At 39.3% G+C, this 12,268-nt stretch overlaps 1 long non-coding RNA gene across 1 annotated transcript in view; it reads left to right on the top strand.

The window, feature by feature from the left end:
- The window catches only part of LOC311596228, a 56,833-nt gene that overhangs the window by 43,894 nt on the left and 671 nt on the right, over positions 1-12,268 (top strand). The window lies entirely within an intron of this gene.

Raw genomic sequence — 12,268 nt, 5'->3', positions numbered from 1 at the left:
AGACGTTGCTAAATCTCTAATCCCTCACATGTGGGTGTTCCTGTGGCTACAGTGAAGCTGTCAGTCATGAGGAAAGCTTTTCACCAAATTTCTTTCTATTCGTTTTTTGAGGATCCCTCAAAATTAGCTGAAACCTTTGGGTTCTTTTTTTCTGTTCTTTAAGTCCTTAATGCCTGGTGGGGTTTCTTAGTCATTGGAGACTTATGATAGGATGTGATGCTAGTGTATGGACATCGGCATGCTAGTCCTGGAAAAGTGTCCATATTGACTACCCCACCTGCCTCTCTGGCTCTCTTAAGATAATTATTATAACTTAGGGTCTCAGAGTTTAGCTGATCACCCAAATAAATGGCCAAATCACACCCACTTTTGTTATTTTCTTCACATCTTAAGATACTAGAAAATCATTACCTTCTTAGATAGCAATGAAGTGACTGAGAAATTAAGGTACATATCTATGGCCAAGGCTTGGGTGACCTTTGAAGATTTTACTACTTCTATGAGACCCAAAATAGCCGTGTCTTGGCCTGTGTGGGATGGTATGTGAGTAATCTGCACAGTTCTGGCACTTCCATCACACACACACACACACACACACACACACACACACACACACACACACACACACCCCTCTTTCCTGTGTTCAGCTGTGTACCTCTAGTCAGCTGACTAACTCCTTTCTAATCCTTCCAGTTCCTTCTCTCTGACGCCACCTTGCTGAGTTGATTACACAGTGTACCATTCCCTAATCATGCTCACGTGCCAAAGCCAACTTATCAGGAGGCCCATGTTGTCACTGAAGTTGCCATGGAGCTTTGCAGCTGCTTCTTCTTTTCCCAGAACCTGGCAAGCACATTAATGGAGGGCAAGGAAAAGGACAGAGTGACCCAGGAGAAAACCTGTTCTTTCATTGTAAATAGTGCACAGCAGGAGTCCAGGTTCCTAGGCATCTACAGAGTAAGTCTGCATCTTCAAGTCAGTAGCTTATCATCAGCGCAGTGCTTTATGGTTTCCGTTACAACGACGTCAGGAAAAACAATTAAGATTATGTTTAAAAGGTGACCCCAAAGAGGAAAAGCAATCATTGTCTACCACATGCACATGGTCAAGCCAGGACTCATGGCCACAAGTGCTCCTCAAAGGACACGTCTCACACCCACAGCACTAGCTGATTCATTGTCCTTGTCCTGCACAGATCTCAAGGACAAAACAAAGGGAAAATTAAGTATTGGTGAATGGTTTCGTGTTCCTCCTTTTCATATGCATTGTTCTTACAGGAGGAAAACATGAAGTTGGGTGTGGTATGTCTTGATGCATGTTGAGAGGCTTAGCAGTTGCACAGCACTAAAGAAGATAGAGATGCTGACAATCCCCCTCAATACTCTCTCCTCTCTGTCCCCTGGATGCTACGATAGAATGTGTGTGTCTCTGGGAAGATGTTGTCTTTAGAAAATAGAAGCATGTGAGTTAAAATCACCTAAGTCCAGTGCATCTCATGCCATCATGGCCGTGCTTTCCCCATCAGTGTTAAGCTACATGCTAAGAAGTGAAATGGCCATGGGGAATGTATCACAGGACAGCGTTTAAGCTGAGGAGAGTTTAGTTTTTGTTTTTGTTTTTGTTTGTTTGTTTGTTTGTTTTTTGTAATGATTTTGTGCCTCATCCCAAGATGCTCATCTGGGACCTGGGACTTCTTAGGCTTTTTCCTAACATGTCTAGGTGGTAGATATCTTGTACCATACCCGGTCTGTAGGGGCCTGTTTGAGCCGCCAAAGGCAGCAACCCACCTCTCTTAACAGTTGGTTTTGAATAGCACTCTTGATATGGACATAATTAATAAGCATTACTCTCAGTAACTCTTTTGTTGTAAGTGGAGCAAAAATTGTAATGATGAATAGCAATTGTACTTTACAATTCAGTTTGTTCCTCTTTTAAAAAAAAAATAGCTCAACAAAAATAAAGAAGGGCCTGAGTTTCCAATTAATTGAACATGAAAATAGGCTTTGATGGTTAATTTACTGTGTGATTTAAACATGAATGTAGGAAGGGATTTAAAGAATTAGATGAAATTGCTCTAATAAAATTTCCATTCCCAGCTTTTATATGTGTGTGTGTGTGTGTGTGTGTGTGTGTGTGTGTGTATAATTTCTTAAGGATTATTTATTCCTTGATTTGGTGTTTAAAATTACATTTATTTATTTATTTATTTGGAAGGGGGCTCACACAATTCTGGTGTGTGTATGGAGGTCAGAGGACAATTATCTTTTATTTAATTAATTTATTCACATTACATCTCAGTTGTTATCCCATCGCTTATATCCTCCCATTCCTCTTCCCTCCTGCTTTCACCCTATTCCCCTCCCCTATGACTGTGACTGAGGGGGACCTCCTCCCCCTGTATATGCTCATAGGCTATCAAGTCTCATCTTGGTAGCCTGCTTATTCTTTCTCTGAGTGCCACCAGGCCTCCCCACCATGGGGAAGTGCTCAAATATGGGGCACCAGAGAGGACAACTTTTGAGAGTTGCTTGTCTTCCTTTACCATGCAGACCCCATGAATTGTATTCAGGTTGTCAGGACTGGTGGTGAGTGCCTTAACTACTGAGCTACCTCACCATCTCATTTATTTGTGTATTGTTTTAGATTTTCTTCTCTGTTGTTTCATGCAGATCCTTGAAATATAATCCTATCTATCTTATTACTTATTTATACAGTCCAAGCTGGCCTCAAACTTAGGAAAATCCCCTGCCTCAGACTCCTAAGTATTGGGCTTATGGATAGGCATACTCCACCATTCCTGACTTTCTGAATGTTTATATTTTACTAAATAGAAATAATATTGTAGAAGTTATAATTTTTTCTAGAGATATGAAATAATTCCCAAATACATGAGTTAACCATGGGAAAACATCAATATTATTAGCAAATGCATGTAGAATAAAATATTTTTATGTAAGTTATGCATATAATCTATAAAGTAGTATAAATATATAATTTTACATATGTTATAGCCATACAAAACATAAATATAATTAGAAACATAACACAGAGTATAAGTGTGATTTTCTCATTTTCCTCAATTAGTGTTTCATGGAATTGCAACAATAATTCAATCCCAAGGAGTGAAATTAGCATTCAAAGTCTACAGATGTTGAGAAAAATAAATGTTATTTTGTGGATGCATTTTTCTTCTTAAATAAAATTGTATAATTATTGAAGAAAGCGCTTAAAGCATAAAATATAGCTATTTTGTATGAAATTCTTTGTGAAAGCAGATTTAAAAAAAGAATTCCTAAAGGAAATGAGATCAGTAATATTTGGGCCTTGAAAAGCAAAGCTTCTCCATGTGTTTAAGCATAGATAGTATGTAACACATCAAAACAAGCTCAGTGTATCAGTGTTTCAACATAGATAGTATGTAACACACCAAAACAAGATCAGTGTATCAGTGTTTCAACATAGATAGTACTTAACACATCAAAACAAGATCAAGGCATCAGTGTTTAAGCATAGATAGTATGTAACACATCAAAACAAGATCAATGCATCACATAGTGTTTCTTTTTGTTCACACATTGCTCTGCCTTTGTCACACTATACAAGCTCATGCTAGTTTTTTAAGGAGAACCATTTCTGGGTTTGGGAGGCATTGCCATGGTTTCCACTCTACAGACATAGGCCTGGACCATGCTCACCCAGCTTCAGGACATCCTTCCAGGGAGCCCCAATGGCTCATTTTCCCCCACATTAAACTAAGGATTAGAGAGGCTCTTACCCATCCTGTCACACAACATCTCAATGGGTAGGATGATGCTTTCTAACTTTAACTCCAGGCTTTCCCTCTTATACTACCACTAAGCAAGACTTCTAGTTTTTGCTTAACTCTTTAAAAATATTAATTTTCCATGTTTATTTATGTTTGTGTATGCGTACGTGTGCATATGTGTGTATGCATGTGTGTGTGTGTGTGTGTCTGTATGTCTGTGTGTTTGTGTGAATGCACACATGAGTGCCGGTGGAGGTCAGAAGAGGGTCAGATCCCTAGAACTGTGGTTATAGGCCGTTGGGAACCATCAGATGTTGGTTCTGGGAACTGAAATTTGTACCCGTGAAAGAGAAGGAAGTGCTCTTAACGTCTGAGCCATCTTGTCAGAATACAGTCCAAGGATGGAGTTGTGTGAGAATTCTGAGAAAACTCCAAGAAAACAAGACAAGAGTCTTGTGACCTCAGTTTCTTCAGCACACAGAATTATTCTTGGAATGCATTTTCTGAGCTGTAGTGGACAGGAGTGAGTTTGCTTCAGCTGTTGTTATTCATGTGCCTCTATGGAAGAACATATATTTGCCACATGTGGCTTGTCCTTGTAATTGTACATTCTATTGAGGTGACTCTCCTTAACCCTGAGTATAAATTGTCTGATGCTCTAAATAAGGTTGGCTATTGCAGGAGACTTTAGTCTGCCTAGCTTTTCACCAACTAAGTGACCACAAACAGCATCACTCTAACACTCTTTAGTTAACCCTTTATTAGACCAGAGGAGAGTATCCGTTGGTATAAAGACTTTTACTTCATTTGCTAGACGTGATGTGGAAAGAAGGGAGTTCTCTGAATCTAGCCTAGTGCTCAAGTTGTAGTTGCATAGTTACTAGGTGTGGGTTCTTGGGCTGTTTATAAAAGTCCTCTGAGTTTGCTTCTATATCTAGAAAAAGAAGATTAAAAGAGCCCAGGATATTCTTTAACAGGTAAAGCAAGCAATTGCCTTGCAAACACGAGGGTCAGAGTTCAGATCCCTGTTATCCACATAAAAGTTTAGTTACTCTTGGGGCCTGTGTGTAATCGCAGAGCACAGGATCCCTGCACCAAGCTGACTGACTAATTCTGACTAGGATCTGGGTTCATGTGAGAGACCCTGCCTCGATGTATAGTCTGGAGAAAATGGAGGAAGACCTCTGACATCCACCTCAGCCCTCCACAGGCACATTCAAACATATGGGTATGCAACTTCACACACAGGTTTGAACGCATACATCCACCTATGCGTATACAGCACACACATATACATGCAAAATGCAAATAAAAATAAATCTTTAAAAAGGAGATTTAAATCTTTTTACTGAGTTAACATTAAGATAAATTTAGGGATCCTTTTGGGAACAAGGTACATGGGCTCTCAGGGTACATGGTGAATCATTAGGAAGTATGTAATGTGATGCTTGGAGTATATTAGACACACAAAAGCACGTTTTCTACTTTATAGTTCTCCTTGCCTTGTCTCCCTCTACTTCCTAATGCATTTGTCTGCTCGATATCTGCCCATTTCATTGATTTTTCCTTAGTTAATGACTGAGAGAAATGATTTCCACAGTGAGTCTTGTGAGACCCTTACAGAGAAACTTGGAGGTGAAGCACAGGACAAAGGAAAGTCATGAAGTTCATATGAATGTTTGCTTATCTTTATATACACTCTTGACTATTAGGGGAAAGTCTTTCCTTGGTTTCCATGGGCCATTTAAATTGGGTATCATTGGAGACATAGCACTTTCAAACCAGTAGTACTTAAAGGTGGAAATTTATGTTGTGGAGCCCTTCTATTTGAGTGTATGTTCTGGTATTGGTTTGGAGTTGAGGCTCTTTGCCTGGCCCAACATAACCCTAAGGATGAGTCATGGTCAGCATACAATGTGCAACATGGAATACCAGTGCAAAACAAGGCAACCTGAGACACATACGAGTGGTAGAAATCCAAGTGTCTTCATGGCATTCATGATTGTTCTCCCTATTGGCTCTTAACTCTGAGCCTATATGTATGTTAGAAGCTTTATGTCTTTTTAATCTCTGTGACAAACACTCAGAAGACACAGCTGAAGGGAGCAGCAAGGACTTCTTTTGGCTCATGGTTTTGACTCATGGTTGGTTGGTGTGCTTGTTTTTAGGGTTGCAGCAAGGCAAAAGCATAGAGGAAAGGTATGGTTGTAAAAAAACCATTTACCACATGGCCACCAAGAAGCAAAACGCAATAGTAGAATGGGGCTAACGGCACGTTGTATCTTTTACAGACATATCCATGGAGACCCACTTCCTCCAACTAAGCCCCATCTTTCATAGTTGCATCTTCTAGTAACTCATTCAACTGTTGAATCCATGAATGGGTTAAATTATGTGTCAGTTCAAAGCCTTTTAGAGATACTTTCTTTGGGAATCCCCTCAGAGACATCCCCAGAAGTTTGCTTTACTAATCACATAGATCAGTCTGATCAAGCTGAAACCCAAGCTCACCATCACCATGCAGGTTTTCCCATTCCACGTTACCTTGCTATTTGGCATGAGGCCTATCAGTTTGCTGGAGCTGTATCCTGTGTGAGCAGTTGGGACAGCATTGTAGTCATTTTCTTTATTAGTTAAGTTAAAGAAAGGTTGTTGAGAGTGGTTAATCTTATTCTTCAGTAGCTGGAAAACAATGTCTAGAATTTTAATGGGAAATTTCAAGATCCTTGTTAGTTTATTTTTGCTTTATTGCTTTAAAATTTTTTTCCATTTTGTCCTTTTCATAATTAAATTGTAGACATTATGCATGCCCTTGGCCTTTTTTGAAAAATATGAACTTCTGTACTCTCCAGTGGTAGAAAGCAAACATTAGCGAGCAATAGATTTATCATTGAATTAACCACTAGAATGATTCTGACTGGGATACTCTAAGCCTAACAGATATTCATTATTGGGTTTAGGAGAAAACATGTTCTTCTCTCTTCAACATAACGTCTGCTGGGGAGGATACCGGTCCATTTTAGTACCTATGGGGTGGCAGCTTTCTCTACTTCTACAAAGGACCATGTTGAAAGGGCCATGACTATTCTATTCCCTTCTTGAGAACATTCCCATCTTTTGCCAGTTCGTCATTTAACTTGTGTTTTCCAGTCTCTTGGGAAAGTGGTTTGTGTATGATACACTTCTGTAGGTAGAACTGATTGCCACAATCGAAAGCTCTCTCCCAGTTATTGATAGCATGTCTGGGTGATGTTCTAGGTATGGTCACACACAAGTGGAGCTACACTGCGCTTCCCAATCTGGGTCTTTCTTTCTGAACCCTCTGGCCTGCGTGTACAGGTTACATTGGCAGGTCTTGTTGTGAGTATGTGGAAAGATTGGCTAGGCATTCTTCATGTGCATCTTTTACTGTGGCGCTTCCAAGTCCAGGAGGTCACTGGGCTCTTTACTGACTTTGATTTGTGTGTATGTGTGTGTGTGTGTTTGTGCGCGCGAGCGCACGCGCGTGCACGAGTGCTCGTGTGTTAGTGTGATGAGTATGGAGAAATAAAAAAAAGTATGTGTCTTACAAAAGTTGCTTTCAATAATGTATATTTACATATTTTTCATATTTGGAACATTTTCTTTGTCTCTTTCTCCTTGTGTACTTCTGTATCATAATAAGGGAATGTAAAACTCATTACAAAATGAGTGTAAAATAATGATTTTTTAAAAATTAAAATTAGCATACAATCTTAAAATTACTCAGATTGGAAGAAGTAATGACGACAAATTAAGGGAAAGAAATGGGTTGAGCTATAAATATATATACTAATGAGACTTGTGGCGGTGGAGGTTCGCATCAGAACACAGATGGCACCTTCCAATGGTTGATTTGAGAAGAGCATAATAAAGGAAGTTTACAAAGGCATGTGCAAACTAAGAAATAAGTCACAGCCAGGCATGATGGGAGGCAGGGTAAGGAGAGTTTCTGTGAATTTGATGCAAGCCTGGTCTTCCATACTGAATTCTAGGATAGCCAGAACTACATAGTGAGACCATTTCTCAAAAAAAAACATAAATGAAAATGAAACACCACCACCAACAACAACAAAGGAGTTAAGGCACAGCGCAGCACCCTAGAGCTGGAGGAGTGAAGAGCAGGAGGCCCTGCCAGTTAGAGGAAGGAGTAATAGAAAGAACACAAGAGAATAGTTGGATTGAAGCCTCTTGGATAGTACTGACCTTTGAAGAGGAACACAGCCAGTCTGGATGGCCAGGCCTCAGGAAATTACAGGGCAAACACTGTCATCTCAGGTTCATCTCTTACTCTGCCCTTCTGCAAGGACTCCTAGCATGTCTGAGGGTTGGAAAAAAAGAGCCTACTGATGCAACCCATCATCTCTGGATTTGGAGAAGGAGGTAGGAGATAGAACCTCAACCAACAAAAGACGGGTAGCCAAAGGATCTGTCAACTGAGGTTTCCCATTTCTTATTAATGATCCAGTTTATAAGAATGGCAGACAACTTCAGATCTTGGTAGCAGACTATTGGAGAAGTGCAAGATTGCAGTGTGGAAAAAAGAAAAGGAAAACAGAAAGTTTTCATCAGAATCACACACACACACACACACACACACACACACCATACTCAATATTCAAAAAGCAATTTAATATATCTGTTCATTAAACACTCATGCAACAGGCATGACTGAGCAAGCTTCCAAGGTTATTTTCCCACTTTGTCGAATCTGAGACTAAAGCGGTTGAATAACATACCAATCAAAGACACCAACATTCCACTTTTCTAATTTCCTGTCCAGACAGAACATTTCCTAGAAATACAAATTTCAATAAGTAGTTCAAGAAGCGCTTGTCAACAGAGGACACTTGTTCCCATAGCAGGACTGATTTCTGAGCCAGTCCTATCATGAGACAGTTATCTGAGATCCAGATGCCATCAGAAGTGACATAAGCTTTACTGAAGACCTGGTTTAAGTGGTCAGAGAAGACAAAGTGTCAGCAAACATGGAGGGCAAAGCCCTTACACAGTTCTGACTTCCCATTCCTCTTCAAAGTTCTGCCTAATCTCCTTGCTGATCTTTGTATCCAAATAAGGCACAGGGTAACTCTCCCTCAAAATGGAAGAGACAGTTCTCCGCCATATTACTGTTTATGGAGAATGGTCACTGTTGTCTGTTTTGAATCATTAATGTCCCTTTCGGATTTCATATATATATATATATTGCTACAGAAAGAACTACATGTTAGTCTTTGATCCTTGAAGGTCATCCTGAGTTAACTCTTGTGTGTGTGTGTGTGTGTGTGTGTTTGTGTGTGTGTGTGTTTATTTCTCATAATCCTCAAGATCAACATCATTTATACTATTTATTTTCATTTATTTTCTCTCATTTGGGTATGCACAGGTAACTCAGGATTAAAGCAACGCTACCAATTATTTTTTATATGCTTGTTATTGTAGGATTGGTGCTCATATATTTATGTTTTTAGGACTGAAAACTTACTATTGGATAACTGATCATGGTACTCATCCCTGGAAAAAAAACTGATTCTCCCCTCCCTCAACTGTTATTAACTGCTTGTAGATCTTCATCTGGGGGTAGGACCTTGTGAGATTTTCCCCTTCCACACTAGAATTTCAACTAATGTCATTGTTCACATCTTGTTAGGCAGCCATATTGTTGAGATATCATGGATGTACAAACATGAATGTGTCTTTTCCTATACAGCAGACATAATCACACAGAAGATGTCCTGGTCCTCTGGCTCTTACAGTCTTTCCACCCAGTCTTCCATGATGTTTCCTAAGCCTTAGGTGCCAGAGTTGTGTTGCATGTATATCCCCTGGGACTCAAGACCCCGTAGTCAGTTTTTTTCTGCATTATGACCAGTTCTGGCCTTTTGTTTTAGTGGTCTCAGTCTTCTAAAAAAGATACTTCTTCGATGAGGGTGGATGTAAAGATCCAGGAATATAAGGATAACTACTGAGACTGTGGCTGGAGAGTGGACTGGTTTGATAATCTAGCCAACTGCTTATGGCTGGGGAAGTCATAAATCCTACTATAACCAGTATTTTTAGACCATAACAGGACTGTATATACACCATTTAGAATATCTGCATATCATTTAATAACAGAAAGTCATACTTAGGGTTTCTTTTTATTTGAGTTTTCTTTTATTGCAAAAGTAATCAAAACCTTGGCATAAATTTTGTTATCATAAGAGACATTTCATCTCTGGTCAGAGAGTGTGAAACTACATGATGATTGTTAATGTTTTTATTTATTAATTTTCATACATTAATACTTTCTCTATTCGTTCATATGTACATATTTAGGGATATTCCATTAAATAAAATCCACTTGTACATTGCTAGAAAGAATCCTCAAATAAAAACTTGTCTTTGACTAAGAAAGAATATATGTAAAAAAAAAAAAAAACTAGTGTATCTTTCTTGTGAAGGAATTTCACACACTCATTAAAACATGAAGTCTATTCAATATGTACTTCAACCTTTCTCTCTCCTACACACACACACACACACACACACACACACACACACACACACACACAAACAAACAAACAATACTATAGGGAAATAAAAATGTTGTAAATGTTATTTAATTCTGCCTAATGATCTGTCTTCACTGTACCTCTTGGATTTCTTATTCTCATGAGTTTTACAACCACAAAATACATTTGTCTCAATAAATGAGCCCTGTGGGCAATAATGGGGAAATGATTTCTTGATGGAGAGTGAGTGCCTAGAACAGGCCAAGTACAATGAAAAAGAGAGGGTAACCTCTGATTCTGACAGTGGCACTGTGAGGAGGAAAGGTGAGTGAACACGGCAAGATACCAAAATGTTCCATTCTGGTTTTTAAAATATCTAGTTGTATAAGCCACTTCCTTTATCTACAGAAGCAAATAATTGCTCATGTGTCTGTGTGTTGTGAATGTGCGCCTATACTTGCTTGTGTGTGGCTGTGTATGTATGTACACATATGAGCAGGCTTATGGAGGCCAGAAATTAAGTTTAGTCTCTTTGTCAGTCACTCTTGACCTTAATTTTTTCATTTTTGATCACTCTCCACCTTAATTTATTGTTTGTATGAGAATGTTTTTGTTTGCATGTATGTTTGCACACTGAGTGTGTGTCTGGTGGAGGCCAGATGAGGATTTGAGGAGGACCTGGAGTTATAGACATTTATAAGCCACATTATGGGTTCTGGGAACTGAGCCTGGATCTTTCTGGAAGGGCAGTAAGTACCCATAACCAGTGAGCAATTTCTCAGCTTATTGTCTTATTGTTTGAAAGAAGATCTCTCGCTGTATTTGTGCTCACAGGCTCAGCTAGACTGATTCCTGAATATTCTTCCCCAGTGCTGGGATTACAGGTGTATATTGCCATGTATAGCCTTTTAGGTACGTGTTTGGGATCTGAGCTCAGGAACTTGCATGATAATCATTTTCACTGACTGGACCATTACCCTGTTGCACTCATTTGATTAATTTAAATACAAGGTCATTTTATTTTATTTTGTATGTACTTTTTTTGCCTGCATGTGAATGTGCACTGTGTGCATGCCTAATGCCTATAGAAGGCAGAAGAGGGCATTACAGATAGATGTGAGCTAGCATGTGGGTGGTAAGAACTGAAGCCAAGCCCTCTGGAATAGTAGTAAGTATTCTTACCCATTGAGTCATATCTTCAGCCATAAAAGTATAATAATTTTATATACGTTTAACTAGTAGTGTAACCATGAGCATTGGCCTGTGTCTGTGAAGGAAGCTGGTCCCTCCACTTCCCGTCAGTTGCCAGGACCTCCTCAAATAGGGGTGGGACTTTATGCCTTCCCCTGGCTTGATCTTGTGCAGGCCTTATGCACACAGTTGCAGTAAAAAATAACCTTGCCATGTCTGGGAAACAATATTTCACTGGATCCACCCACTAGCTCTTAGAAACTTTTCTTTTCTGCAATGATCTCTGAGCCTTCGAGAGTGGGTATAATACAAATGTCCCATTTAGGACTGGATGTTCCAGTTTCCCATTGTCTGTGTGATGACTTGTGCGGGTCTCTGTATTAATTGCCATCTACTGCCAAAAAAAGGAGCTTCTCTGATAAGGGTTGAAGCTGCTCTGATTAATGCTAACCCACTATCTTGGCTTGTTATTGGCATGGCAAGCCCAGCTGACACTTCAGAATGAAAGGGTTTCTTCCTAATGGAAAATGGGACCAGTCATCTCCTGTGAACTCTGCATTCTCATCTCCGTCAACAGAATTATCTCTTTCTCTCCAAAGCTGTTTATCAGATTTATTTCACTATTTTATGATCTTTTCTTCAAAGGTTAGCAATTCAGTCATTCTTTTTAATTGTGTGTGGAATCGATGCCCCTGTGCTGACTGAGTAGGGTAAGTGCTCGATAAATATTTGTTGGTTGCTTTATTTCTTATTAACAGATAAATAAATTTGGACAGTTCAAAGTGGATAAGTATTCACA

The sequence above is a fragment of the Acomys minous genome (assembly GCF_964271855.1).
Source record: "Acomys minous genome assembly, chromosome: 4".
Classification (NCBI taxonomy): Eukaryota; Metazoa; Chordata; class Mammalia; order Rodentia; family Muridae; genus Acomys; species Acomys minous.
This window is presented reverse-complemented; position numbering and strand designations above follow the sequence as displayed.